At 38.1% G+C, this 27680-nt stretch overlaps 1 pseudogene across 1 annotated transcript; it reads left to right on the forward strand.

Moving 5' to 3' along the window:
* The first annotated feature begins 3747 nt into the window (after positions 1–3747).
* Positions 3748–26200, forward strand: LOC149792202 (S-adenosylmethionine synthase-like; annotated as a pseudogene). Its single transcript, XR_016423315.1, has 7 exons — positions 3748–3796; positions 14552–14665; positions 15724–15867; positions 18122–18340; positions 21521–21702; positions 23213–23346; positions 24595–26200. The product of XR_016423315.1 is annotated as an S-adenosylmethionine synthase-like (transcript).
* The last annotated feature ends 1480 nt before the right edge of the window (positions 26201–27680 follow it).

Below are 27680 nucleotides of genomic sequence, written 5' to 3' on the forward strand. Positions count from 1 at the left end.
GTTTATGAATAATTTAACAGTGTCTATAAAGAACTTTACAATGAAAATGCAGCATTTTGTATGTGTGATCAAGGTTTTGTCACGGAAATTAAATATCACTTTTTGGGAGATAACCAAGTTGTCAACTTACTTAGAATATGGAATGTGCCGGGTCTAGATTTAGGGTGGTCACAGGCACTAGGTAGTACTAAAATGTACGATGAATCACCTGATATTTATGTTCTGGTTGCACCAGACCACAAATATCATATTATATTGTAGGACTGGGGCACCAGGCTAATCTTTATTTCAAGTACTTGCTGTTTATGTACTAATTATTACTACACAATTTTTATAATTACTCTATATTAACATTTCTCCAATAAATTTTACCAAAGGACCATTTTAATGGCAAAAATTCTAAATTCTATGAACCAGGCCCCATTCTCAAAACTGGAAAAATATCTGCTTTTGAAACAAGTTTTTGAACAATCAGACATGTGGAGGTATGCATGCTAAAATCTAATTGTTATTATCTGCAGATACCCAATGGTTGACACAAATACCTTAGTTAAAAAAAGTGCCCATTCCTAGAAAAAGGTACCCCACTACTTATTTAGAAAGCTAAATCATTGACCCTAATGTGAATATTTTTCTTCTCTAGGACAAACAATGATAATGAATATGAGCAAAATATCGAAATTAAAGCCATTTAATTTTTTTATATATATGATGCATATGCTATTATATATCCTATTAAAATGACATTTAAAATTATCTTCTGATTGATTTTCGCAAAAGCGGATAGCTAAGAGTTTATACCTTATGGCCAAAATTGTGTGCCATAGACAAACCATTCGAAGCATTACAGGGGTACTTTTTGCTTTTATTTTCTCACTAGATCGCTGTTTTAATCTCCAGAAAAGTAAGCCTTAATTTGCTTTTGGAAACGTCATGCTGTTCTTCTTATTTTTGTTTTTAAATAATACCGTTATGTATAACCACAGGAGTCTGACGTTTTATCAATAAAGTACGGCGAAATCTCTGACAATATAAAATCCCCTTATCGGTAATATAAATAAACACAGGGAGTGCAAGCGTGACAACAATCCTTCAATCGATTCGACTTTTTCTCACGCGTCTTTTATCGCTTCAGAATCGCAAGAAGACTGAAAAACTACACATATACATTCAAAAGACAGTAACGTACCAACGCATATCTCTTAAATGACCATGGCCTGAATCCAATCCGGCGATTTAACCTTTATTTTCACCACTAAGGTCAAAATCCCTTTCTAGCAAACTCGGCTAGACGGAAGTAGCACATTCTACCAGTTTCTACCCTGCAGTAAATATGCTGAATAACATGATGAAAGTAATTTCACAAGATAAAATGTTTGTCATGCTTTGTATTTAAGATTGTATCATTTTATAATTTTATTTAAATTTCCAGAACAGAAATATATAGTCAAAGTTTTGATAGTAGAAATAACGGTTGATGACGTCATCAACCGTCATAAATTTCCCTAATATTCAAAGATAACACAGATTCTGCGCCGTGTTCAGTACAATTATTAGACCCTAACGCATATTTACTGCAGGGTAGAAACGGGTAGAATGTGCTACTTCCGTCTAGCCGATTTTGCCAGAAAGGGATTTTGAAGATATTGAGGAATTTCAATTTGAAAGCATGCTGCAATGATACAATATCGCCTTTTCATTATGGAGGGATCTAATAAGCACATTTTTAAGCTCGAAAATATAATCCATATGATTTTTTTAGTGCTATACTTTACAAATGCGCATGAATCCCACAATTGTAATCTTGAATAGACCTAGCTTCATGCTACCACCTTCCGTATCAGCCAGACAGGAAGTACATGCGACAATTCAACAACAGGCCAAGACAAAAGAACTACAGCCGAAGAAGAAATTGACCACATCTTCCAGACGGAGCGTCAACGCGACCTGTGGACACTGCGGATACAAGTCACATTCAAGCCAGGACAAGTGCCCTGCAAAAGGAAAGACTTGCAATAAGTGTCATAAACTCAATCACTTTGAGAAAGTGTGCAGATTAAAAATGGTCAGTGTGATTAACAATGAACATAAAAACGAGGATTTATATATTGACAGTGTAAAAAGGGATATAATTGCCAATGGCCAGGCGTATGCGGCGATAGCGGTAGGACCTAATTTAGTTTCTATTGATTTTAAATTGGATACTGGCTCTCAAGTTAACATAATACCATCACATATATTCAAAAAGCTAGACATAAAACATCCACTTCAACCTACATTAAGCACATTATCCGCATATGATGGCAAAATTATTGAGTACAATGGGTACAGTCAATCTCGCGTGTAAGCGCACTGAACGTACACATGAACTCGAGTTCTACATTGTTAAAACGAAAGCACCACCTATTCTTGGTTTACAATCTTGTATGGAGTTAGGCTTAGTTAAATTTACATACTCTGTTCAGACACAGATGTCAAATTTACAATGTAACAAGAGAACGCCCCTCACTAAGGCAGTTGTTCTCAAGGAATATGCCGAAGTCTTCAACAGCATAGGTCTTTTCCCTGGGGAATGTACCTTACACATCGACCCCAAGGCTACACCTGTAGTGCACCCTCCGCGGAGAGTACCTGTCGCACTTCAAGACAGACTCAAAACTGAACTTGATCACATGGAAAACGAAAATATCATTGCCCCGGTTACATCACCTACAGCATGGATAAATTCTATGGTTGTCGTAGAAAAGCACTCGGGTAAACTAAGGGTATGTCTCGACCCACAAGATCTTAATAAAGCAATTTTGCGTAACCATTACCCTATGCGCACACTAGACAATATCCTACCCCAATTATCAGGTGCAAAATACTTCACCAAATTGGATGCACGGTCAGGATATTGGGCAATAAAACTGTCACGTGACTCATCATACCTCACAACTTTCAACACTCCTTATGGCCGTTTCTTGCGTCTCCCATTTGGTTTGAAATCATCCCAGGATGAATTCCAAAGGCAGATCGATGAGAGCTTTGAAGGTTCAATTGGTATCGTTTCGATCTGCTACGATATACTAGTTTTCGGATGCACACGCGACGAACATGATACAAATTTGAGAAATGTTCTCAAACGTTCCCTCGAAAAAGGAATCCGGCTAAATGAGGAAAAACTAGAAGTAGGTGTTACAGAAGTAAAGTACTTCAGACACATTCTGTCAGCAGAAGGTCTCAAACCTGACCCTGCCAAAGTATCAGCGGTCAGAGAAATGGAACCCCCTCGTAACCGCGCAGAGTTAGAAACCATTCTTGGCATAGTTAACTACTTGTCCAAATTTGGCTGGGGTCACCAGTCCGTTAAGACAACTGTTAGCGAAAGACGTAGAGTTTTCTTGGGACTCTCCGCAAATAGACGCATTTCAAAAGGTCAAAGACATAATTACTATAAGCCCGGGACCTGTTCTGTCCTATTTTGACCCTAAGAAATCACTGACTTTGCAAGTTGATGCATCAAAATATGGGCTCGGTGCCTCCCTAATGCAAGATGATAAGCCCGTGTCTTATGCATAAAAATCCTTGACTACAACTGAAATTAATTATGCTCAGATAGAGAAAGAAATGTTCGCTATACTGTTCGGATGCAAACGGTTCCATCAATATGCATACGCGAGAAAGGTACATGTTCAGACTGATCACCTTCCACTTGTCGCTATAATGAAAAAGCCCCTCTATGCAGCCCCACCGTGACTACAACGCATGCTTTTGCAGCTGCAGCGTTATGACCTAGAGGTAAAACATTACCAAGGTAAGAACATACCCGTAGCAGACACACTCTCCCGTAAGTTCTTATCTGATACACACCCCACCTTACCTGAAGTTATAGATATGCATGTGCATATGGTGTTATCAGCATTACCTGTATCTGATCGTAAGAAGGAAGAAATTCAATCTCTCACTGAACAAGACCCCCAACTGGTCATACTGAAACAGGTCATAATTAAAGGTTGGTCTGAAAAGAGATCAAGCTGTCAATCAGAGATAATTGATTATTGGAATTATAGAGATACACTTTCAGTTGTAGATGGGTTAATCTTGAAAGGTCAAAAAATAGTCATACCACAAGTCCTCAGGCAGAAAATGTTAGAAACTCTACATTTGGGACATTTAGGTATTGAGAAGTGTCTGAAAAGAGCCAGAGATGTCCAAGAATCTCAGCTGACATTTCCGATTTAGTGTCAAAATGCACTATCTGCTTGGAGCGCAGAAGTTCTAACCCAAAGGAACCTCTCATCCCCCATGACGTCCCTGAATATCCATGGCAAAAAGTCGCCACAGACCTATTTTACATGGGATAATAAAGATTACATTGTTGTAGTAGATTATTTCAGTCGCTACTTTGAAGTTAAGGCACTAGCAAGCTCAAAAAGTTGCACTGTTATTAATCACATGAAAAGCATATTCGCGCGCTTCGGAATACCAGAAGTCGTTGTCAGCGACAATCAAACATGCTATTCTTCCCGAGAGATCGCAAGCTTCGCGAAAGAATGGGACTTTAAACATGTTACATCGAGTCCCACATACCCTTAGTCGAACGGCCAAGCGGAGAAAACAGTTCAAACTGTAAAGAGAATCCTCTCAAAAGCAAACGCCGATGGCAGAGAACCGCTTATAGGCATATTAGAATATCGAGCCACTGCTCTTGATATCGGGTTCTCACCAGCACAATTGTTGATGGGGAGACAAGTCAGACCAATTCTCCCAACAACCCGCGAAAAGTTAATTCCCAAAACACCCATCACTGCTGAGGTCAAAAAGAAAATTACACTTCGCAAGAAGAAACCAAAGAATTATTATGATAAAAGTGCAAAACCACTAAAACCACTTAAGGAAGGGGAATCAGAGTTAAATTCAAAGGTCAAAACTGGGAACCTGCCGTTATAATAAGAAATCTCGACGAAAGGTCATACTCAGTTTGCACCAAAGATGGTACCATTTATCGTCGCAATAAACGTCAGCTCATGAAAACTATGAAACACACCCCGTACAATGTAATATAAATGCGCCCTTCTATCAGATTGAAAACACACTGTGTACAGCAGTAACACTTCCCGCAAATGACAGTAAACCAATTTCACAATCTGTGGAATCTCAATGTTTCAGACGAAGTATGCCTGAGCCTGCCGCAAGAAACCCACAAGATTGTCAGCAAAGAGGATACTACACACGTTCTGGTAGGCTAGTAAAATCAAAGATAATAGAGTCAGTGTAATATCAGTTCCTAAAACCTGTACATATCCTGGATAAGAAACAGTTATGGAATCCTGTACTCACAGATAAGAGAGACTCAGCTAACAGAACAGTCATTAGTGTAGCACAGTGTATGGTTTTGTTGATAAACACAGACGGTGATTCAAGATAAGGACCAGCTGTGTACATTAAATAGCAATCAAACAGGCAGCAGGATATTTAAAAAAAAATATACAATGCATTCTCAGTCTGTCACAGACTTTTATTCGTTGATGATTGTAAGCATTGCTATCAAAGAGAACTTGATTTTGATATATTAGTTATAATGGCTCATGATTCATTTAGTTTATTAAAAGTTAATAAAACCTTTTCTTTGTAAGGAGAGAGATGTAACATTATCCATGTGTACCTGACCAATCAGAACCCTCTGTGCATGAGTCATGGCTCCACTGGTACTATATACAGGTATCTGCCTCTTTGATAGCACTCTGTATTAAGACCTCACAGTAGTCACTTGTATATATTAAAGTATTGATAGTTAGAACATGATGTCTCATCTTATGTTTTAACACAATAACACAACAGCAGGTAAGTATCACATTATTTAAATTAGTTTTACACCTTTCAGAAATCATATATTTCATATGGATCACATTGTCTTTATATTTTAATAACCACCTAATAGAGACACAACACCTATATGAAAAATGATTGCTGAAGTCTGAACTTTTTTTACAAGGATATTGTCACATCTAACTTGACCATATTTATACTGGCAGGTACAAAAACAGGTGAAATTACAAATTATCTTTGTATTTCATTTATTTGTATTCTTTTATAATGAAAATGTTTAAATATGTTTTAAACATGCATCATTGTTGAAGACAATTTCTAATGCAAAATGTTGCAGTTGTCCATGTTTATTTTGGTATATGTTTATCATCTTACATCCAGTTATTAGGTCAGACCTGTATAATTGCTTGTTCTGGTGTTTTGCTTAGAATACTTGGAAATGTTTATCTCATAATTGCTGCTGAAGTTTGGGGCTAAATATGTACTAGCCTTTCCCTTTCTTCAGCGAATTAGATTTTATTTTCACCCTTATATGGATGAAATTTTTCCTGTACAATAACAAATAACAATAAAGCAACAAGGTCTCATTGGACAGTTGATTGATGAACTTTCATCCGAGGATGACGTAATGCAGAAAAATGAGAATAATTTTACATTAAAGATACAAATAAAAAAGCTAGTGATGTTTGTTGAAAGCATGTTTGCAAAATTTGATGGAATTATGCACATTAATTCTTTATAGATCTGGCTGTTTTTATTCTCTGCCAACACATCCACCAACTATGTTTAATGTTTCTTTTACAGCTTGAGCTATTTTAAATATTTTCCTTGGACAAGGTATTGAAAGGAATCGGTATGTGCCTCATACAAGGTTAATGTTCACTAGTACTATAACAAATTTGCGTACATCCCGTCACACATCAACCATCTTGATGTTTAGATATTTTCCTCTGTAGCAGACATATCTGAATACATAGGCCAAATCGACGGTTTATGTGCAGCCGAAGTAATATATTTGATCTCCAATGCTGGTCTGTGACATGCAGTCACCAAACAAGTCAATCCATTTTCAAGCCTAACTCAGATTAAATATAAACCATATGACAGATGTAGATTATGTATGAATTTATCAAATCTGGGCTTATGATAATTAGGCTCATTACATCTACCTTAAAAAATAAAAGTGTGTCAAAATATGAAACTGTCCAGCTTGACCTAAAAGTAGTGTTTTTTTATTTGTCATCTTTATAATTTCAATGATCATAAAAATTTGAAAATATTTTACAAAGGAAGAAAATTGAGAATATATTACTTAACGATAGTATAAGAACTAATTTGTCCATCATATATCTACATGTACTTTCTTAAGTTTATTTTGATAGGAATTGTATATGAACCATTTGCAAGGAAACAGATTGGTTTCTTTAATTTGAAACTTTGTCTTGCAAATTCATTATAGTGAAGTTAGGTATCACACAAGTCTGTACCTTTACAGAAAATGGCACAGGATAAGGTTTGACTTTTGGATGAAAATACTTAGAGCAGATGGGTCTTTTTAAACTTCAAGAACTGTCTGATCAGAAAAAGGACAAATCAGCACCGCTTTACAAAATTTACAATTTGTTTACAAGAATATGAGAGTGATGAAATAGAAGACTTAGACTGAGCGATTTTTCATGCCCATTGCAGAAATTGTGGACTTCACAATCATTTGATAAAAGTTAGACCTGTAGGCTAGATAAAGTAAGTGTTGAATATAATTTTTTTTAGTGTTTTGTGTTTGTGTTTTGGTCCCAATGGAGGAAAATAATGTTGACAGGGTACAGCAGTCCGCCTTTGAACAGATGCGTCATTTGGTCCAGGAAACGACGACGCAGCTATTGACATCAGGCCAGCTATTAACCTTATTTCCCTTGCTCACTTCCACAGCGTTTTCTGACTCTTTGGGGGAATGTTCCCCCAATTTTAGGCTAACCAGTGGGCGTAAGTCCCCCCGCATGTCCGAGCATGGGCTTCGGGCCTGTAAGTCAGGACGCATGGGGTTTTTACCGGATCCGTTTCATTATACAACCTCTACGTCACCGGCCGTCCAGCTGTCTCAGCATGGGGACCCTATTGCTAAAACGGTCCGACCAAATATGATTTACGGGGATCTTAGTGATAAATCCATCCGTCAAGCTGTACCGCCGGCAACATACCGATATTATGGCGGAGATTTTAGTGAGAAATCTGTCCGTCCAGCCAGGCCATTGGAGCAGCCGGTACCGGTGATAGCAGGACCGTCGCCAACATTCAGGCCGACCGCAAGCCAGACAAATCAGCCGGCAGGGCCGGCCGTCCATATGTTCACAGCTTATCCACAAGGGAGATTTAGTGACAGTGTCAAGGCTGACGGAATCGCATTATCTATGCCACCTGGTATGCTCTATCCAGAAATGCAAGCTATTCCAGAACACAACTCGGCACACAGTGAGGGTGACAAAACTTCTGCAAATCAGCCGTACACAGATCCAACCATGGAACGGACTGAGTTTGGCTTCAAGGCGGCAGTGGAAGAAATTTATAGGGTGTTGGCAACTTCAGAATGCCCTCCACCTCCTACCGCCACTCAAGACTACAAAGTTAAGGTGTATGTAGAGCTTGACGGAGAGGAAGAGACGCCGTCCTTTCCCAGTCGGCAAAAATTAAGGAGATCAATGATCGTCTATCAGGACGATCCGGTGATCCGGGGAATGCTAAGGCGTTCTTTTCAGAAAGCCAAGTACCAGCGACGTTCTCGTGTCGCTGGTACAAAACTATTCAGACGCCTTCAGTACGGATCTTCCGGCCCTGGACAAAAATATGGCAGCAGTTCACATGTCCGCTCCACTGTTTTACAAAGTGGACAAAAATGTGTTCCATGCTACGTAAAGCTAGTCCGGAACGTAGTCGCTACGTCTTCAATGTTAGACTTGGCTTCATTAGCCATTTTCCGACTCGCAGAAAAATCAGAGTTATTAACAGGGCAGCTCACCATTCCATGGCTAATGCGTTGACTGCTTCTGCCAACTTAGACCTGATACGACGTGATGCATGTCTGCGGTCCACGTCGCTCAAGCCCCATCATACTCTGGCTTTACGGATGACTCTGTTTGGGTCGCCTTTACTCTTTGGAGGAAAACTTGAAGAAGTTCGGAAGCAGGCAGCTCAGGAACTGCCCCTCCAACTCGTCGCCCAACCCTCGCAGGCGTTTAGAAAAAATCAGCCCCTGCCCCTGCCACAGGGATGATTGGCAGACCAGGGACAAGGGATCCTTACAATCAAATGTGCATTATAGATCCCAACTCAATGCCAGAAGACAACAGTCTAATCAAGCTAGGAGGCAACCATACAGAGGCGGTAAGAAACAAAGTTTCTCCGTCTTCAAGCCTCCTAACTCTAAAAGTTGACATACCCTCCCCACCACCCGCGGGGACCACCTTTTTTCCTCAGAACGATTGGGTGATCCAGGTCATTTCGGAGGGGCTTCAGATTTCATTTATCCAACCCCTCCCCTGTCCTCCTCTCCCCTCTTCACGGACGTACCGTCCGATCGGGAGAAGGATATCTTTCTACAACAGGAGATACGGTCGCTCATGTGAAAAAAACGCAATTGCCGGGGTTTTATTCCAGGCTGTTTCTTATCCAGAAGGCAAACGGCAAGTTGAGGCTGATCATCGACCGGAGTCTCCTCAACCAATACATTTTACCACCGAAATTCAAGATGGAAACGGTGAGATCAATCCGTCTTTCCATCTGGTGGGACGAGTATGCCGTCAGTCTAGATATGACCGACGCATATTTTCACGTCCCTATCCACCCCGTGTCACGGAAATTTCTCCGATTCGCTTACCGCCACGCGGTTTATCAGTTCCAGGTCCTACCCTCTGGCCTCAACATCAGCACTTGGGCTTTTACCAAGGTTATGGATTGCGTTGTCACCCTGTTCCGCTCGACTTCATCTACAGGGTCGGCAGTGCACTTGGACGACATCCTCCAGAAGCATATGGTAAGTTCTATTCTGCTCAAAGGCAGAAACGATCTTTTAGCACTTTTAGATTATCTAGGCTTTCTTGTGAAATGGAAAAAGTCCGATCTCCGTCCATCCCAGCGTTTTGTCCATCTGGGTATGGAGTTTCTCAGCGATCTGAATCTGGTACGGCTTCCTCGTGCTCGTGTAATCCGGATCGTCGAACTCGTCGGGTCCGTTTCCAACAAGACGTGGATTTCAGCAAGAGAATTCTTGCAACTCCTCGGATTATTCAATGCGGCGTTGGACTTGATCCCACTTGGCCGTTTTTTTATTTGTCCCTTACAAATGACGTTACTGGCACAATGGCGCCCCTTTTCAAGTCCCCTCAATCAAACAATAATGATCACGCCCGAGATACGATCATTCCTGCGTCAGTGGCACAACCCCGGTTGGCTGTCCACGGGGATTCCTCTGGAGATGCCCCAAGTTGAGATAACGGTATGTACCGACGCCAGTACCTATGGTTGGGGTGCCCACCTGTTGCCGGACTTTCCTACAGTCAGTGGCACGTGGGAGCCAGGGGAGAGGTCTCTCCACATCAACCTTTTAGAAATGAGGGCTGTCATCAATGCCTTTCATTTCTGGAAGGATCAACTCTCAGGAAAAACTCCTCATTATGTCAGACAACTCTGTGGTGGCGATTTACCTTCTCAAACAAAGGGCACCAAATCACCAGACCTGTGCATTCTGATCTGGCAGTTTCTACGTTGGTGCGACAACCTCCACATCAACGTACAAATCAGACACATTCCCGGCAGACTCAATGTCTTGGCCGACACTCTATCAAGGAAAGGTCAAGTCATTCACACGGAATGGTCACTCCATCAATCAGTCTTTCTTTTGGATTTGCACACTTTGGGGGCGTCCGATGATCGATCTTTTGGCAACAAGGTGGAATCGCAAGTTGCCCACCTTCATCTCTCTGGTTCCAGACCCAGAGGCTTGGGCCGTGGACGCTCTGTCAATCAGCTGGGAGGGGTTGTGGGCATTCGCCTACCCTCCCACGGTTTTGGTACTGAAAATAATCCAGAGATTAAGGGGTCAGAACTGTCGGATGATTCTGATTGCCCCTCTCAGATGGAACAAGTCCTGGGTCACCGATCTACTCGATCTAGCGAAAGACCTACCCAGGAAGATTCCAACCAGCCCAAATCTTCTCAAACAACCGCGGTCACGGGAGTTCCACCCCCGCCCGGACCGTCTTCTTCTTCACGCTTGGCTCTTGTCCGGACAGCCTTGCGAGACAAACAATTTAAACCTTCGATTGTGGAGAGAATCTCGAGAGCAGGAATTCCCTCCACTCTGAAGGCTTACGAGTGAAAGTGGCGTGTTTTCAGGGACTGGTGCCATATCAATAACATCGTCCCTATGAGTGTCTCAATCCTTCAACTGGCCGACTCTTATCTCTGGCTTTTCGAGGAGAAACAGTTGGCCCCAATTACAATCAAAGGCTACCGCTCCATGATATCAGACACATTCCGCCATCATGGTAGATGTGATATTGGGCATAACAAAGATCTATCAAATCTTTTAGCCAATTTTGATTTCAATCAACCAAAATCCCTCACCCTGTTTCCAAAATGGAATCTGTCCTGGGTTTTAACATGGCTCAATTCAGACAAATTTGAACCTTTAGCCCACACTTCATTAAAGCTACTATCATACAAAACATGTTTCTTGATAGCCTTAGCATCAGCATGCTGGGTGAGCGAGTTACATGCCCTTTCCAGTGACCCGAACTTTCTTCAGTTCAGATCAGATGGTTCGGTGGTCCTCCTGACGCAATCAGGCTTTGTAGTCAAAAATAGGTTACCATCCATTGGCAATCAAAGAATCGTCATTCACTCGTGCTCTTCCATAGATAAGTCAAGAGCAACAGCCATGCAAGATCCTGTTCATGCACTCAAGCACTATTTAAAACGCACAGAGGCGTGTCGGGACACACGTAAGTGCCTCTTTCTTCCAGTCAAAGCTGGTAAACGGGATATCACCCCTCAAGCCCTTGCTTCATGGCTGAAGTTGGTTATACGCTCAGCGTGCTCTGAGGTCTCACAAGATCAGAGTCGCCTCATGAAGGTTACAGCTCATGAGATTAGAGCAATCTCGGCGAGCCTTGCATTCGAACGCAATGTTTCGATCTGAGATATAATAGAAGCTGTTGGCTGGCATGCAGAATCAACCTTCTCCAGTTTTTATCTCAGAGATTTGGCTTCGCAGAGGCAAACCTTGAATCTGGTAGGTCCGGTGTCGGCAGCGCAGATGACCACCAGACCCATTTAAAACAATCAGCACAGCCTATCAGCTTCGCTGGATTCGCCAGTGAAATTTCGTAGGTAAGAAGATTTCAATAACTATCTTCTTAACCGTATATAGGGGTCACATATCACGGGACCCTAGGCTGTGTTGCTGATGAAATTAGAACTGGTTATCGTTCAAATGGGGAATCCAGCCATCATTCTCTAGAAGGTACCCGGGGTGGAGGTAGGATGCTCAGCATTCCCTCCTCCTATTACCTATTCTCCTAACGTTAATGTGATCGGGGAACGTATTTGAAGGAGAAAGCAAATTTTTAGTAAATTATGTTTCTCCAAGAATACTTACCCGATCACATTACTTAAAAACCCTCCCAACCACCCCGCTATGTGAGCATCCTCGTATAATATATATCGCTCAGCTTAAAAAAACTGGTGACACCTGGCGGTGGCAAGGGGAGGTAAGGGGCAAGAGTTATTCCCCGTTGGTCTATATGAGATAGACAGAAAAGACAAATTTTCGTCTTTTAGTAGGGCTGGATTCGAGAGGTAGCAGGCTTATATTATAACGTTAATGTGATCGGGTAAGTATTCTCGGAGAAACGTAATTTACTAAAAATTTGCTTTCTTTTGTGTTGGGCGTCCCGTTTATCATGCAGCTGTTGTGAATCTAATCACAACAGTAGTTTTAAAAATCTCCCAAAACAATGTTAGACGTTTGTGAATTCAAAACATCTTTATCAAATCCTCTCCTTTTACAGAGTAAAATCAATGAAATCTTTGACTCTTGTCAAAGTTGTATGTCACTGTGTACATATAGTTTGAAAGATGGAGACTTAGATGTACTAAATTATAGCTGCAGTTGCAACACCTTATGGAATCATCTCAAGCCTGTTGCCAGATAAAGCATCCATTTGTGCTGTCCACAGATCTTATAATTGCATTAAAACGTTTCCCTAGGAAAACAAAATATTTCATTTTTTATGATTTCCTTTCCACATTGAAAGCCATGCTAAATATTAAATCCAATAACCCATTAAAATAACACATTACCGAAACCTGCTATTCTCATACAATCTGGGCAAAAATATGCTGTGCTGTTGACGGCCTAATCACAATGACATAAAGGATATTGAAAGGGTCGATAAAGCAGCCAACGCTGACCTACATCCACCCATTTTGGAATGGAAAATAACATATATTGAATTATAATATTGTATCAGTCAGCATGTGCCATGCTTGTCAAAATATGTGGAATGAAAACTAAACCCACAAACTTCAAAACATAAACCCACTTTTGAAGAATGGCATGTCTCGTATAGTCAGTAGGAGAGGTGAGGTAGTATTGCCAGTTGCATTTCAGACTTGCATACCTGACTTATGAACGATGAACCTTGACCACATTATTTCCTGCTAGCATGTCAACTGACAGTGGATCACATTCTCATTTAGTATAAATTTTCCTCATGTGAGAAATATGTATTCTGACATGAACTCAGTGCAGAAACCATTTTAAAGATTATTCATCATGTACCTATTTATATTAATTTTATATGCTTTATACAGAATTTGAATGTCTTCATTTTATTTGTGTATCTTGTACATAACTTTAAATTTCCTTGGAAGGATGTATCGTCCAAAATGTTTGTCTAGTTTGTATTGTTACATTTTTCAAATTCAACCTTTTGCTGGATATACATGTCCACTTTTGTGCTAATATACCATAAAACACCTACTACATACATATATGTACGTTGTGTTGTCAGCTAAGCCTGCCCCATTTTCTTTCTGTTCTGTATATACATTTATTTGATCCTTGATCAGGTGCATGAAATCTCTGAAAAGTATTTACCTTAAATAGGCTTGGCTTGGTATTATCCATGGGGCTAAATAGAGGATATTCAGCCAACTGTCTGCATGCACATAGTACTTGTATCTAAAACACTTTACGGGCGAGAAGTCACTCATTGGAATTTCCATTAACCTTTTACCAGTTCATATTATCTTATTGTCTTAAAAGCTTTAAAGTTAGTATCATCATCACTATCATCAACCAGTGTCTGCCAAATTAAATCATAGTTGTGTTGCGAGCTTGTCATTTTGTTGTTCAGATATCATTGATTTAATCATCCTTTATAAAACTTTGCTAGATGCATGGTAACATTGTGACGAATAGTTGTTCTAGGGTCCAATTTACCAGTCTAGTTATGTTTTACAGCCAATTATGAAAAGATTAAGTATTTGGATGTGTAAATAGTTGCTTGCATGATATACAGCATGCCTCAACAAGCACTTTAAGAATTAAAGCAATCAGTTCCCATTCATGATATATGACATATGTAAGTTGCATGATGTTGCATTTCCTTTGCATTGAAGTTTTTAGTTTTTAAAAAAAAAACAAACAAACAAACGAAATCATTTATTTTACCTTATACAGGATTTGACTACAAAACATGCAATGTTCTTGTTGGCCTTGGGGGAGCAAAGTCCAGATATAGCCCAGGGTGTTCATGTTGATAAAAAGGACGAGGAAATTGGTGCTGGAGATCAGGTAAGAACCACATTATCAATAATATGTAAAGCAATTTGTATGTACTGAATACTGATGTAGAGGAAAATTGTGTGCTAGTACATACATTATTAATCTAAATTGATGTGCTGCCAGGTTTCTTAGGATGCCAGAAGTCTTATGTGCGGACGCGAGTAAAGAGAAAACTACTTGAGCAGCTGTATCTTAGACTTGTACCAATACTATATTTTTTAAATGCAAACAATCTGGGAAGACTTTACCATTCGGAAGTACATTGAGCAGGTAGAGCATGGAAAGACATTAGAATGTATGAATGTGCCGAACCTGAATTATCAGAGAAAAGTTTGTAGATGACGTTTACGTTTTTAGTCTTCCAAATTATATGCAGATTAAAATGAGGTAAAATTTATGCAGTGCAGATGAACGTTTTAAGTCAGAAACAGGTCAAAGGTTGTTAAATGAAATTTGTTCAAGCTGGAATAGAATAGCAGTTCCCTAGTTTGATTATTGACTCCATGCAATGACTTTCAGAGTTAGAGAGGAGAAGAATTTGTGTTATGGTAACATACACCTGTAACAGAGAGTGTCATGTAAACACATCTTGATACCACATATTGATTTCAGTGAATATTATTTCTTTCTTAGACTTGTACCAATAATGTATTTTTCTAGTGCAAAAAATCCGGGAAGACTTTACAGTTCGAAAGTACATTGAGCAGGTAGAGCATGGAATGACATTAGAATGTATGAATGCACAAAACCTTAATTATCAGAGAAACGTTTGTAGATGACGTTTACGTTTTTAGTCTTCCAAATTATATGCAGATTAAAATGAGGTAAAATGTATGCAGTGCAGATGAAAGTTTGAAGTCAGAAACAGACTAAAGTTTGCTAAATAAGATTTTTTCAAGCTCGAATAGAATAGCAGTTCCATAATTTGATTATTGACGCCATGCAATGACTTTCAGAGTTGGAGAGGATAGAATGTGTGTTATGGTAACATACACCTGTAACAGAGAGTGTCTTGTAAATACATCTTGATTTCACTGAATATTATTTCTTTCTTGGTGATATGGCAGGGTTTGATGTTCGGGTATGCCACAGATGAGACTGAGGAATGCATGCCTCTCACAGTGGTTCTGTCTCACCAGCTGAATGCCAAGATTGCACAGTTGAGAAAGAGTGGAGAGTTGCTTTGGGCCAGACCGGACTCCAAAACACAGGTACTAAAAACATTACGTTGACAAACATAGATCCATGATGATATAATTCAGTGTTTATGTATTTCATTGTTTTGGATTTTAAAGAGAGCAGTTTCCAATATTTAATTGTAAAACCAATTAGATAGTAATGCACATATTGCAAAAGCATCACGGCACAAGATTAGCACATATTCTAGTAACACCTAACCATGTTACAGTTTTACTAACACCAACGCAACAACATTGCAGTATATATCATGTGTTGCCTATGTCACACAATGTTAACAATAAACTATATACCATGCCGCATTTACCAGACATTAGTGTTGGCAGTAATGGAAATAATGATATTTAAATTCATGATATTAGCTGTTGATATTGCACTTGAAAATGTCATAAGTTGCATCAATTACTGTTGAGCAACCACAATCAGGTAATATATTGTTTCAGAATTGTTTAAAAAAGTGTTGTATTTGGTGTTTGCATCATTTTATCAGTTTATATGCAGAGATCATTAACAAATTGTATCCATTGCTTAGTCTCTCTATCCAAAATTTTTTTCAGGCCTTGGTGTAATTTGCATGAACCGTAAAGTAATCTGTTGATACTAATAATTAGCATAGCTCTGCAACCATTGCACTCACTTAGAACCTATTTTGTATGTAACTTGATTGTTACATCTGCATTGATTTAAACTTTTTCGGTCCGATTCTGTTAGATTTCCTGCCCTTTCTCCATTTGTATTAAATCTCCACTACATCAGCTCCTTGTAACCTTTCATAGCTCACAAACCATACAGTATATTCTGATGCAAATTGGCGTGTACATAGTTTCCTATCCAAATGTTGGTTTTCCAGCACAGTTCTATTTTGTTGAGCTGGGAAATACTGTATATACTTTCAGAAATCGGTAAAAATATGTATATTACATATGGTTGTTACAGTTGCTTCTTTATTCCAAAAGGCAACTTCTGGGCTGGAACATTACACATTCCCAATGCCCAGAACAGTCGAATTGGGGCTCAACAAGTTGGAGTTTGCAAGGTGCTTGCCCAATGACAAAATGACAAACTGGTAAAATTGCAATAGTTTTAATGCTTTTTGTTTGGCAAGTTATAGACTCTGCAGATTTGACCACTGAGTTTATATATTGACAGATAGATAGATAGAAAGATATATAGATACACATGAAATGGTCCAGAAAAAAAGATGTTTGCAATGAATATCCATTTTTAAACAATCTAGAAATTAAAACATTCAAGGTGGGTGGTAGTCAATCAAGTTGCAGTGTCAATGTTTGACAGCTGTTAGTGTAAAATTATTTTACGTTAATGTCACCCTGTGATGAGAAAGATCTAAGTTGTTTTGGGGTAAAATGATGACGAGAGATTACATTGATACAAATATACAGTTCGTCATTTAATAGTACGAAATATTTCGTCACTAATTCTTGTAATTCGATGGCCATAGCTGCATGGTGTCTGGTTGGTACTAAATAACAAAGATGCCAATCTGACATACAATATGGCCAGCTTGTTGGAAATCCAGACATTCTTGTTCTTGCAATACGGACCTCAAACAAAAGTTACCATGGTTACCATTTTAAAGCATGGTCATGTTGATGTGGTTTTAATAAAATCTTTGTTAACATGTGAAGTTGGTACTTGATGAAATGATGCCAACGTTGTCTTAGAATTTAATAAACCTTGTAAAAGCTACTGCTTTGGAATGGATGACATTGCCGACAATTTGTAAAAATTACTTCTTTCTTCCGGTATGTATTTTTTCTTGAAATAAAAATAATGTTTTTTTCAACCTCCAACATGGCAGCTTTGCTGACGATACTGAAAATATTTGTGGACAGCTCCTCCAGAACAGATGGTTGAAACAGCTTTAGTTTTTCCTTAAAACACTACAGCAATATGTAAGAAGTTCTAATGAAACCTCTGACCACCATCATGGCACTGTAGCCATCTCAGAAAGTCTTGTTACCACTGAATTAATGTATTTTTCAAAGCCTATTTTGTGGATATATGTAAATGTATGTTCAACAAAAGTTGCCCAGTTGGAATGTATGAATCATTGGCCCAAACACGCAGAATGATGTTTGAGGTTAGAATGCAGTGGGGTTCATACAGAAATAAAACATGGAGTAAATATTGCTCACAACATGTATTTTAGGTTCGGTTGTTTTGCAAAATGACTTTAAAACATCTCAATTGTACACCATATCACACACAGCCACGTAAACAACAATTTATTTGCCTCCTTTTCAGTTGACAGTTGAATACAGATGTATGAATGGAGCATGCATTCCCATTCGTGTCCACATTGTAGTGATATCTGTTCAGCATGATGAGGACATCACTTTAGAAGACTTGCGCGGTGAATTGATGGAGAAAGTTGTTAAACCAGTAATCCCAGAGAAGTACAGAGATGAAAACACCATCTACCATCTTCAGCCTTCTGGGAAATTTGTCATCGGTGGACCACAGGTAGATTTATACTCATACACATGCATGTGATCATTCAATTCATGCATTTGTAACAGAACGATGCAGTTGCAAGAGTTCAGCTTATGTATTAGAAAAAATTATCAGTTCCTTTGGAAATGAATCGAATCCCATGGTATACCAGTTTTTTTTTAAAATATGTATTCTTCATTTTACATCTTATGAATGCAGTATATGCATGTGGTGGAGCCTGGAAGGGTTACAGCTAAGCAATAATGGCTGGTAAGTGTTATCAGAGCAGTTGTTTAATTTCAAGCGGGCACGATCCCCAATGTACCTTTAAAAAATGTAGTTTTTTTTCTTCAAAGAATTGTTTGGAAAAATTGTTATCAAATGTATTTATTTTTGAAATTTGAGTTGTATGATATCAACCAAATGCGCAGTTTTTTCCACTATTCTCTCCAATAATGGTCATCATCTTGAATCCCTCTGAGAGGTCGTTCAGTGACTGTTGGTAATTGGTGTAGCACCAGTCAGTTTAATTTTGTCAATTTCCACAAAATTATTGTTCATTTCATAACCTGTGCCCAAACTCCCTACACTATAATCGTTTTAGTATAAAATTCTTGGGGCCCCGACTGGCCGAGTGGTCTAAAGCGCTCACCGCTCCGGATCACTGCCATCTCACCTCTGTCTGCGTGGGTTCGAGTCTCGGGCTCTGCCAATGTGGATATGTGAGAAAGCTTGCCGGTAGCTTCTCGTGGGTCGGTGGTTCTTTCAGGGCTTTTCCCAGGTTCTTCCTCCACCATTAATACTGGCCGCCATGTATAGCCTATCTTGTGCTGAAAAATGGCGTTAAACCCTATAACAACAACAACAATAAAATTCTTTTTACAGAAATACACCAGCACCAGTGTTCGTGTAGGCTTTACTTTATGATGCAATTGTTATCAAGCAATGCTTACAAAATTATAATCACGAAGACTTTTTTTCTTGTGTGGGAAATGCATAGCTAAGTTTAAACGGGGACTTCTATATTTAACCTTAAATATCTTGGACAAATTGGATAATGAGCAATATTCAGGCATATTAATAAGGTGATCGTATACCTGGTTTGATAGGTTGTTACAAATCTTGAGGCTCTATTTTTAATCTGATTTTGATCAAACTTGAAATGTCTGTTCATGTTAACAAGATCTTTCATAAGTGTGATAATAAGCAATATCCATGCATATTAATGCAATGATCTTGCAACTGACTGGCTGAGCTTGTTACTACTCTGGAAGACATTTGTGATCTAAAATATCGTCAAATTTGGGATGCAGTCGTCCCCCTCTTAGACGGCCACCCACTTTTTTACGGCCAGAATCTTATGACACCAACGAGTGTGTGTCCAAATGGACCCCTCAAGAATAGCCACCCCTCTAATTTGACCAGCAGCCAGCATATTGGTGAAAAATGTTAAATGTACGCTCAGTAGCGGTCACATTTTATTTTAATACATATCCAGAACCAGTAGTCACATGGTTATGTAAGTAGTCCGATTATCGTTACCAATGTCTATTTCCCGATGAAAGGCTTTTGTTACTGAAAGAAGTGTTGGCTAAAGTATACATGTACCACAAAGGTTAGTATTGTATAATGAACACCGAACTTTGCGGGAAATGGGGACAACAGTCTTGTGATATAGTTATGGGCTTCTCATGGATTGAGCTGTTGTCTTTGATTACGAAATTATGTAAGTGTCAAGATCATGACATGGTCAGCATAGGTAATATATAGATTTTGTGGATTAACACAGAGAGAGAAATTAACCTTGAACAAAACATAATACCAGACAAAAACCGAAAAATCATGCGGTAGTACATGTCTCACTTCACTTATAAACAAGTCATTTTGTCGACTCTACACATGTTTCATCTGTATAATTAAATTGCATTACTGTACAATTAGCAGCTTAGGAATAAACTGTTACACACTTTTAACATAGCACCACATCATCAGAGAATTAATACTTGAGAAGAAAAAGTCAGAGTTATTAAGTTGACAACAACAGAAAGAGTTCAAGAGTTATTGCCAGACAATCTTCTGTCGGGAAGACTAGAATAAAGAACGTTGTCACAGATAAGGATAATATTCGACAGCAATAAAAAAAATGGAGTAAATGGAAAAAGATTTATTGTAAATGATAAGCAGCAATGTATGTACCAAGATTTCAATGTTTTTTAATGGTTTTGCAATCTGCATATCAAAAATATCCCTCTCGCATTTCACGTGTAAGAATTGGAACTATGTATTTTTACTTGAAATAAGTCTGTTCATAAGACAAGAAGAACCATTTTATTATTTACACTACTTTTAAATTACGATTTAAATTCTTTGAATTTGTAGCTTTCTTACTGCGAACACGTACATCAACCACATACATGTACCTTTAACAAACACAGTCTACTCTGGAAAGGCCACACGTCTTATACGGCCACTTTCCCAGTGCAGAACGGGTGGCAGTATAAGAGGTCGACCACTGTATATATTTGTAACACATAAATTAATATGAGATGATCATTCACGTAATTGGTCGAACTTGCTACCAGACTGGAAGATATAATTTTTGATTGTTGACAAACTGTGAATATGTTGTTTTGTCTTGATCATGGGCAGTTTCGAAAGTAAGCAGGATCAATAAGATTTGAAGTGATTGATTTTTGACCTGTTCAGTTATTAACAAGATAGTACATAGATCTCATATCCAATTGCTCTTATGTTTGGTTTTCAGATGGCTGTTTGTCAGGTGAATTCTCTCGCTTGCTGGAGGATTATTTTGAAACTTTGCACACATTATGCTTTTCACCAGAATTTATCCCTTTTGACCAAACATTTTATGACCTCTTTTTTCAAGTGTAGAATCGTCTCTTTGATCGATATAGGTGGCATGCTATGGAAGAAGGCGTGTATTTGTGAACTTAATGTTTATCATTAATCTTGTCACATGTATGCAGTTTAATAAACCTTGTAGGGAATACATAACATAACTCGGCAAGGTTTATTCTGATGAACTGATAAACCCTACACATGCATGAGATAGCATGACTACGATTGCACTTTCCAACACTTACAGCAGAGTCGACATCAAAATTTCTTGTACAGATTTCCAGAGAAGCACTTTTTTGAAGCACGTTTTGAAGGTGAGTGGAACCATGATGCATTTAATTTGTCTTACAGGGTGATGCTGGTTTGACTGGTAGGAAAATCACTTGATACATATGGAGGCTGGGGGAGCACATGGTGGTGGTGCTTTCTCTGGAAAAGATTACACCAAAGTGGACCGTTCTGCAGGGTATGCAGCTCGCTGGGTTGCCAAGTCACTGGTCAAGGCTGGACTATGCAAGAGGGTCCTCATTCAGGTAGATCGACTGCAATATAGTTTCAAATAGATCATCCACATCACATTTGATAGCACAATAGAAAGGGTTGATCGTGATACTACAACCAAAATAGTCTGTTAAAACAGATTTACTGACATAACTAATTTCTTGTTTAAGGAAACTATTCTTGTCAAACCAAACTGGACGAATATTGGTTTTAAAATTCTACATATGATGTCCTACCACGACTGGATGTTAATCATGTTTTTTATATTTACCTGTCTGCATGCCACACCTTGAAGTCAATCATCTTTAAACTATTGTTATAACTACTCCTCCAGAGGAGAAATTCATATGACAAAGTTGTTTCACTAGTATTCTTATAATTTGTATACTGGCTTGTTGGTTGTAAATGAACAATATAGCAGCCATCTTGAAAGTTTTGTTGTCGCTACACCACATGCGTGGGTGAGCATATCATCATGTGGTTTTCACGAAAAACTTCTAGTTGATCCTGAATGAAGCTAATATTCCATGGCAGCCCCATAGATTTCTGGAAAATTCCATTATCACTACTCTTGAATGGATATTCATATCAGCGTGGGGTTTTGACTAAAATACCTTGTAATGATGCCTAATTGGTTCGAAATAAAAATGGTGCCAATTTGATGTCCATTATGGCCTACAGCAGCCAACTTAAATATCTTCTAATTAGTGTTACTCCTGAATAGTCACATTGCCATAGGGGTTTTAATTAGAAAACTTCTTAAAACGTGTAGTTGGTCCAAAATGAAAAGGCTGCCACATCCACATCTAATATCACTCCCATTGCTGCCGTGTTCAAGAATTTTGTATTGCTACCCCCTGAATGGATGTTCTTGTTAACATGGGGTTACTGGTAAAAGACTTATTGTGTCTTGTTGGTCCTAAATAAAAATGGTTCCACTCAGGCAACCAAAATAGCCACCACAGTGACCACCTTGAAAATAGTCACTATATTTTCTGAAGAAAAATGAATTTATCAGCAAGGGTTTTCATGAAAAAATTGCTATGGTGTCTGTTTATTGTAAATGTGAATCGTACAAATATGGCCACCATCTGGAAATTGTTGTTGATATTTCTAGATTTCTGGTTAATACCATATTGTTGACCTGATGTCCAATACGGCCACAGTGGCATCAGTCTAGAAAATCATGTTATTACTCCTACATACCAGAAAGTAATGTCATTAGAATTCTAAATTAAAATGGTGCTATCTAAGAAGAAGAAAATCTGAATTTGAATTTTAAAGGTCATGTTGTTGCGGTTGGATAATAAATATTTAACCCTGCAAAATTCCCGACTACCTGACTTTCTATAAACCAAGTGGAGAGCTTCCCATCTCCAGCTTTCCTATCATCATTGCAGGAAAGAAAACAATATATTAAAGAAATTTGTTCCTCTTGAGTCACTCCGCATTAATAAACTCTTTTTAGAGTCATATTCCTTTATTTGGTGCACCTAGCCGCTCTTCAAATATCAAAAAGCACACCGCCGGTTTCATTTGCAGGTTTCCTATGCTATTGGAATTGCTGAACCACTGTCGATAACTGTGTTCAGCTATGGTACGTCAAAGAAGTCAGAGAAAGAACTGCTTGACATAGTGAAAGCAAACTTTGATTTGAGACCTGGAAAAATTATCAAGTAAGTTTGAAATACATACTTTTCATGGGTTAGTATGTTTGTTGTACTTCTTTAAAATTGGAATGAGCATTCTGTGCATGGTATGTACTGATATTTCTTAATCGTCCTCGTACAAGTGCCGAATGTTATGTCATTAGAAACCAATACACCTGTTTTTTTTTAGGTCTTGTGTCTTTTGCCGATGGTATCAAGCTGCTCTGATGTGAATCCGTTTTTAGGACTGTTGTATCAGTATGATAGAAATAAGTGTTGAAAGATGTTAACATCAGTGACTATATTTTGAAGGGCGTTACATCAGTGTGATGTTAATATGTGTTGAAGGGCGTTAAATCAGTGTGATGTAAATATGTCTTAAAGAGTGTTACATTTGTGTGATGTGAACATGTTTTAAAAGGCGTTAACATCAGTGCGATGTGGTTGTTTTGAAGAGTGCTTTATCAGTGTGATGTGAATGTTTTTAAGGGCACTGCATCAGTGCGATGTGAATATGTTTTGAAGGGTTTTGTGTCAGTGTGATGTGAATATGTTTTGAAGGGTTTTATCTATATTTGATTTGCATTGTTTGGGATTTATTGACCGTTAAGTAGGTATTGAACTATAGCTCTTTCCTTTCTCCCCTTCATTTTATTTTCTCTTCCACCCCCCACCCCCCTACCCCCGTCTTACTTTTGTTGCAAGGGGGGACTCCCGCCTTTAGATAAAATCCTACAAGCGTGTCTGAAGTGGAACTCAAGGGTCAAAAATTAGAGGAGTGCATACGCCTTGTTGATGAATCTTAATTGTTACCATCTGTAGACGGGTTCTAGGAAAATTAAATATGGTTGTAGTTTATTACTTTTAATGAAAGTAGTATGCATTGTGATGGGCAGACTAGCAGAATTCCTGAAAACCATGTATATGGGCTGGCATCAACTGCAATAGTCTCGTGGCATTGTATTAACAAGACCTGGAATTAGTTCAATTTCTAGTTTTTCAAAATGCTATTTAGAAACGCTGCAGCTCTCTGGATACTGAGTCAATTGAACATGATGTTTTTATTGAGAAGACATCAAACAAGCTTAATTTTTAGTATTCTGAATGTCCATCTTCCTTTAATTTTAGTTTTCAAAGGCTAGTTCCTCGGTATAAAGCCGTGGCATGTGAAATAGAGTTGGCAGGATTCATTAAACGAATCATAGTGTGCAAATTGGCTTCGATCATGCCAACATTTATCTGACTTTCCATGGCATTATATTTTTAAATTTACAGGGAATTGAACCTGAAGAATCCGATCTACCAGAAGACCGCCTGTTATGGACATTTTGGAAGACCTGAATTCAAATGGGAAGAACCCAAGAAACTGATCTTCTGAATGAGGGGACTGAATTAATATACAGTGAAACCCCTCAAAACCAAAACCCTGAAGGAGTTCGGATTTAAGTTTCAGTTTCAAGAGGTTGTCAATGTAGTGGTGGTATCACATTCATAAATATATATATATATATATATATATATATATATATATATATATATATATATATATATATATATATATATATATATATATATATATATATATATACATAGGTACAAGTACGGCATCATCAGTACAAGCCATCAATTTTGAGGCAACAAAATGAGAAACTTTTTAAAACTGTCTCTGTGAGATTGTACAAGTTCAAACAACTAAAAAAGCTGTAGCTTTATTATTTTTATGATATTTAATGAAACAGTAGCTTAGCAATGTATTCCTTACAAATCCAGTTTTGGTGGTCTCCATTGGTAAAGTATTGAAAGTAATGGCCAAAAAGCAAGGTTGTTGAAGCTGAAGTATTGAATTTTTCTGGTTTTTTTTATAAAAAGTTATTTTGATCATGTATGCAAAGAAACATGAGATATGAGTCGGAAATGAGCAGTCAAATAATACAAATTATTTACTTATATTTTGTTATTTTTAATTTGTCTTGAAAGCTGGCCTTTTGAAAGATACAAAGATACAAAAACTTGACATTGGTTTATTTTCGGCAATGTTCTGTCTGTGCTTATCAAGGATTGTTTTTACCTGACAAGCGTATGTGACAGTTCTCAGTGATTGACTTGCTGATAAGCATACTGCAGTATTTGCCAACAGTAAATAATCTGGTCCAGGATGTGACAGGTATATTTTACTTGACCCATGGCCAGTCTTTTTCAGGACCATAAATATCAACATTTTCTTATCTTAGCAGCTAAGATATATTTACAGATTTGAAGTGTTTTGGTTTTACATGGACAGATTTAGTGTAAATTAAAATTTGGGACAAAATTATTTTGGTTTTCCAAGTAGTGGGGTTTTCAGTTGAGGGTTTCTGTATAGCAAGGGTTTTGATGTGTTTCATTATATATTACATTTACCACTATTTTTGTGGCAGAGAAAATGGTTTCACGCGTTATGGAAAGAGCAATACAATATTCATCGCAAATCGGCTACACTAGTTATAGAGATAGATTGACACGGAGATGTGCCATGACACGTGATAGACTATATTGAAAACGTGTCTACTTCAGGGAGGAGATTCATGTCATATCTTGTCTTAATCTGCTCACCCTTTAGCTAGTGCAAGTACGTGCATCTTTAAAATGGTGTTCTTGTCTTGTGTTTATAAAAATTAATTGCAAAAGAGCACTATTTATAAACTTTCGGGCCTACTTTTTCCATAACACGTTCTTCAAAGCAAGACCTTATATACGTTTTATTGTGACATGTTTTTAGTGTTGTATATATTTCATGGATTCATGATAAACTTAGAGGATTCTTCTATATTTTACATTGATACATGTTTGATTTTGCTCTTATATTTACCACATGGTACTATAAATAAAGTTTTTTATATTACTTTATTTGAAATATTTACGAGAGAATACTGAGAGTTATATATATAGATGTTACACATTCATGACAAATGCACTTTATAATGAATTCCATTTATACTATATATCCAAGGGAACAACTAGTAAAATGGTCAGTAAAGTCAATAATGATCCAATGGTTCATATTATTATATATATTTAAAGTTATCTTTAGGGTTGGTACTCTTCTCTTTCTCGGGCCTGTCTCTTTTTTCATGTAATGGCATGCATACACACAAAAATATTCTTAGATCACAAGATAATTGATTCACATGCATTGACAGACGTTGTAATTATGCTTGAAGGATTCATATTTCATTGAAAATGAAAACTTAGAGGATTAGTGGCCTGTCCAGAGTATACTCCAAGTATGCGTTATCCTTTCATTGTCATGTATTCACACCCTCTCTAGACTGCTTCATTGGCCTAAGGGTTAGAGCATCTCTCTGGGATGCAGGAGGTTGTGGGTTCGAATAGCAGCCAAATCATACCAAAGACTTATGAAAATGGTACTTTCAATTGCCTCAATTAGCACTCAGAACTCGTCAGACTGGTATAAGGATAGTGTGGCTGGGTGGGGCATGATACTACATGTCTGTGGCATGATGCCCCAGTGCTAGTAATCACTATAAACTGCCACACTGCACACATCGTAAGAGCATGACTGAAAAATTGTTAAAGCTATGTCAAAAGTCCCGGTCACAGAAAGTCCCACCCTCTCTGGCAAGTTCAAGATCAATTAAAAATTTTCATCAAGTTTCCAGCTTTATGGTGGCTTTTGCAATTATCATGCACTTGATCCGATTAAAACATTTCAAAAAATATGTTAACAGGAAATACTGCAATAAAAATAGATGTTTGTGAGCGTCGTAATTAGTTTAATTAAGATATGGTATCTTATTTGGTGCTTTTTCACAACCTCTTGTTATACCTGTCACTGTCAGTCTTTCCACATGTCCATCCACTATTGTAATACTGTGAACCACTGAAGATATTTTAATGCAACTTTGCCTATGAAAATATCGTGATTAACTGTGATTTCAATATTCCATACGTATACACCTGTCTCACTGTCAAGGTTGCATCAAGGGGCCCATGTTGTACAAGGGCTGAAGTTTGCTTGCCCTTACAGATCAATGACATCTCACCTCAGTATGCGAAGGTTCCAATCTTGGCTCAAATAACTTCTTGTTGGTGTATGGTTGTTGGTAGTCTTCCCTTTGTTCTGCACCAGTTCTTGGCTACCGTATATATTATAAGGACAAATTTAAATTTGTGAGCAAGAATACATAACAGTATGTGGGATCCAGCAGTTTACCACTTGATCATTAAAGATGTAATTTATGTGGCAAATCAGAACATTTGAAAGATGGGAACAAAATTGAATGCATTTAAGAAAAGAAAATAAAGATATTTGTGTAGAAAGCAAGGAATGAAGTAGATGTAAAAGAGTTTTCTGCTTCCAC

The sequence above is a fragment of the Sinohyriopsis cumingii genome, chromosome 9 (genome assembly GCF_028554795.1).
Source record: "Sinohyriopsis cumingii isolate HCF-2022 chromosome 9, ASM2855479v2, whole genome shotgun sequence".
NCBI lineage: Eukaryota > Metazoa > Mollusca > Bivalvia > Unionida > Unionidae > Sinohyriopsis > Sinohyriopsis cumingii.